Source organism: Pistacia vera, unplaced genomic scaffold (genome assembly GCF_008641045.1).
Source record: "Pistacia vera cultivar Batoury unplaced genomic scaffold, PisVer_v2 Contig614, whole genome shotgun sequence".
In the NCBI taxonomy this organism is placed as follows: Eukaryota; Viridiplantae; Streptophyta; class Magnoliopsida; order Sapindales; family Anacardiaceae; genus Pistacia; species Pistacia vera.
This window is the reverse complement of record NW_022196462.1, coordinates 236,272-240,623: the sequence shown is the minus strand read 5'-3', so window position 1 is coordinate 240,623 and position 4,352 is coordinate 236,272. Positions and strand designations below refer to the sequence as shown.

Here is a 4,352-nt window from a genome sequence, read left to right as displayed (position 1 = left end):
AATAACTTACCGAATTGCTTGTCTAGCTTCTGATTCTTCAACCGTGTGGATACGGCAAGGTTGCCTGTCTTGAAGGATTATTCTGTGCATGTGTACGGTCGCCGCAGCGTTCAGATTCATCGCTGCGGCGATCGCGAGATATCTCTGACGAAATTGGTGCATTTTCACGCTCGCCGCGGCGACCATATTCACGCCGCGGCGATGTCCTTTTTCCTGACGGACTCCTCTGCATTTTCACGCTCGCCGCGGCGACCATTATCTTCGTCGCGGCGATCGTCCTTTTTCTCATCCTTCAGGTTTAGTTCTAACCTCTGTTTTTCACCTTGCGATTTTCCAAATTTTTTCCACTCCTCAGGGTGATTGCAGTGCCTGTTCCTTGGGATTTTTCTCCGTATCACTCGGTAAAACCCCTTGACCTCTTCCTGCCAATATATTATGAATCTGCCCAATTTGAGTCTCTAGGTCCTTATAGATGCAGATTGGTTTGAACCAGTACGTCGGTCTTCTCAACCTCTTGCTTGTCTCCTCAATGAACTTGGTTAATGCAGTTTCCAAGTTTGATTTGTGCTCTTGAGGTTGAAAAACAGGTGCTTGTTTTTGCTCATGTTTTGCTCCATGAAAAATTGGGGTGTTTCCTCCATGCTGGATTAACGTATGGAATACGGATTCCCTTGCCCTCTTTGGAAATTGTTGACGTAGTTGGCTTGTTCATGTTGAGCAAAATGGTTTCCCTCTTGGCAATCGCTTGACGCATGATTTCCTGCACAAAGGTCACTGTTAGAGTGACGATTCAATTGCATTAATTTTCAATACATTACCAATTGTTTGGATGTTCGTAAGTTGAGCAGCCAATGCAGTGTAACTGTCGACTTCGTGCACTCCCGCTGATCTCTCGCTGAATTTCTTTCTGGAGTCCTCATATAGTTGTTGTTCGCCATTACCTCGATAGATTGTATGCTCTTCTGGTGTTTTGGTGTTCAATGCCCCCCCACTTGCAGCATCAATCAGGCTTGAATGTTTGGTAGCAAACTTGGTAGAACGTTTGCACTGTGACCAGATCGGTATACCATGATGTGGGCACCTCCGTAGAAGATCCTTAAACCTTCCCATGCTATACAATGATCTGAATCCTGTTGATAAAAGTTGGTAATCTCACTCCTCAATTTGGCTGACTTGGCAGGTGGAAAGTACTTGTGAGGAACGCTTGAGCCAACTCATTCCATGTCGTGATACTCCAGATGGCAATGATATCAACCAAGCCTTAGCTTTATCCCGTAGAGAGAATGGGAAAAGCCTTAGCTGATTGCATCCTCGATACCCATTATGCTTGAATGTGTCACACAACTCGAGAAAATTTGCGATATGCAGGTTGTAGGATATCGTTGGTAACCCAGCGAATTGGATTGACTGCTGAATCATTCCAATAATTGCTGGCTTAATCTCGAAATTGTTCGCTTGAACGGGTGGTCTCTGATACTTGAATAACAACCATCAATAGTAGGACTAGAATAGTCTTTCAATGCTCTCGAACCACTGCTACTCACCCATTGCATTTTCTCCAAATTATCCTCATCTCATGCTTTGATTTGCATATTAGGATTGATAACTCCTCTATAGCCATTGCTTGTTCAGATTCAGCTTGTTCTTTTCTCTTCTCAACTGTTTGCGGTTCTCTCGATCTCAAAATCAAGTGGATTAAGATGACCCGACCTCTGGAACGTAAACTCCAGATTCTAGCTGAACACCAAATAAGAACAAACAAAAATAACAATTAATCAGTAAATAGAAAAACAAATAAATTAGCAACTAAATATTTCGTATTGATATTGGTAAAATAATAGTTCCCCGGCAACGGCGCCAAAAACGACTGGCATTCGCAAGTGTACGAAATCGCGCAAGTAGTAAAACTGAGTAAACGAGTGTCGAATCCCAAGGGAACCACCTACCAAGTACCAAACTATATACTATTACTATTTGATTAAACTGAAGTTTAAGGATGTTTTAATGAAAAAGTAAATAACTACCCACTAAAAATTAAGTACTGAATGAAAGTAAAACTTGTAAACACTTTGAAGTAAAAATCATATGACAAACCTAGGGCATAGATTTCACACCAATTTAATCCTATACATTGACTTTTGTTGTTAACCTAATCGAGTGTATTCTAAAAGCCAAATCCCCTATTATCCACTAACTCTCTCGAGCAATTAGCAAATAACCCTTAAACAATAACTCAAGATATCTAAATTGGAGTTAGGAGCTAAGAGATCATTAAGCTCTATGGAATTTACCGGAGCCTCAGATGACGGTAACTCTCTCTAGCGTTCGCTAATCTATGGTTTTATTACCTAAGACAAATCAGGTTTCATCTTCGATCTCAACCTAACCCTTACAATCATTCAACCCTCGGGCCCGAGAATTGAAAGCATTATGCATAGTAATAAAACTTAGAATCATAAACTCAATAAGGATGAACAACCATTCAAGTCACATCATATTCATAAATCGGGCTACATCTAGCCCTAGACAAGAAAGTTAGTTCATAATCAAAATAACAAAACCCATCATTCATGTTAATAACATCAATCTAAGAAAAAGATAAACTTCTCTAATCGGTGACGAGAGCTGTCAGGATCCCGATCTCTCCAATTGGTAGCGTCCTCTTCTTCCCCTTCCAAGTCCCTTAACTTCTTCAAGACTCTCTTTATCCTCTTTTCCGTCTTTGGTTTGGTCGTGCTTAGGAATATATTAGAAAACTTGGCCCATTCAGATTTGGATTAGGATAATAAATTAACACACACCCGCGACCCATCGCCGCGGCGGTAAGAATGATCGCCGCGGCGATCGTTCCTTCTATCCAAAGATCGTAAACTTCAGAATTAGATGAAGTAATCACCACAAACATTGTAGCTCTTTGAATAAGCTTTCCAACGCCACCAGAATCGTCAAATTCCGACTTCTACAGCTCAAGTTATGTAGAAAACGAGGCATACTCATGATGGAAGAATTTCCAGATTTCCGAACATCTTCGACGTACCACAACTCCCTCATTTCGACCCTGATTCTTGTGCCGTTTGTTCCTGCGTGTCGTGACTCCTATCGATAGCTTTCTTTTCCCTTCAACAACCTGTTTGAGCCTGAAAACACTTAAAGTACACCCGTGATCCCATAAATGGTATTTATGAAAGAAATAATCCAAATTCCACACTTTAAGCACATTTTTCCATAAATAAACCAATTAAATCACTAACAAAATATCAACATTCAAGCTCTTATCACTCTCCCGAAAAATACTCGTTGGAATTAAGGATCTGCAGTAAGCCCTCTTCCTATAGCTAGATGACGATTATCCAATGCATATCCTTGATGTTCACGATGCAATATACTCTTTTCACGTTTGTCCAACTCTTGCCATATTTGGGCCTTTCCCTCCTCACATACTGCATCATCCTCTCATCAAATTGATAGTCAGCAAGGACACCGTCATACTCCTTTGTGGCCATTCTTTTTCGCTTGCCTCCCCTTATTGCAACTCCATCATTTGGCCTTTTTCATTAACTTCTCATGTACACTCACTAGGCTTTGACCAAAGGACACATTTGTTATGGCATAGTGCAGATAAAAATTATCACCATCAGTGCTCTGTCGCAACCTCATAAGTGCCAAAACCTCATCAGTGTGCTGCATCAAAACAAAACAACATGATAAGTGTCATCAAATCAAAACAGATCACTTAAGTGATTTGTTAAACAAAACTAATCGCTTAAGCGATCACACAATACCTTATGGAAAACATAAGCAAAAAAAAAGAAAGGAAAAATACGGGAAAATAACTCACCGAGTCATCAACCTAGTAGCCCATTGTCAAAATTTGATCAAACCACTTCACTTCACACCCACATCGCTTCGTTTATCATTGTAATAGGCATAAAAGGATTTTTTTTCCCCTTCCTCATCTACTGCCCTAAAGAAATCAAGCTTTAATTGCGTCACTACCCCACTTCCTCCTTGTTCCTCCGTATCAACTTGCTTCACTTCCCCACTTCCTCCTTGTTCCTTCGTATCATCCTGTTTAGCTTCCCCACTTCCTTCGGCTTCCTCCGTAGTAGCTTGCTTCACTTCCCCACTTCCTCCTTGTTCCTCTGTATCAGTCGGTTTAGCTTCCCTACTTCCTCCAGCTTCTTCCTTTTCTTTCCCAACTTTCTTCTTCTTTGGATACAAGGGGAGGTCATATACTTGCTTTTTTGGGTCTGTCTTTTCTTTAGTTGAACTTCATCCATTTCCAACAGCACATAAACCTTCTCCTCCACCTTTTGCACCCCCTCTTCCAATTTATCTACCTTTTCATAAAC

At 40.9% G+C, this 4,352-nt stretch overlaps 1 non-coding gene across 1 annotated transcript; it reads left to right on the top strand.

Annotated features, from left to right (window-relative positions):
* The first annotated feature begins 1,063 nt into the window (after positions 1-1,063).
* Positions 1,064-1,166, top strand: LOC116110824. Its single transcript, XR_004124971.1, has one exon. It is a non-coding gene; the product is annotated as a small nucleolar RNA R71 (small nucleolar RNA).
* Positions 1,167-4,352: the final 3,186 nt, after the last annotated feature.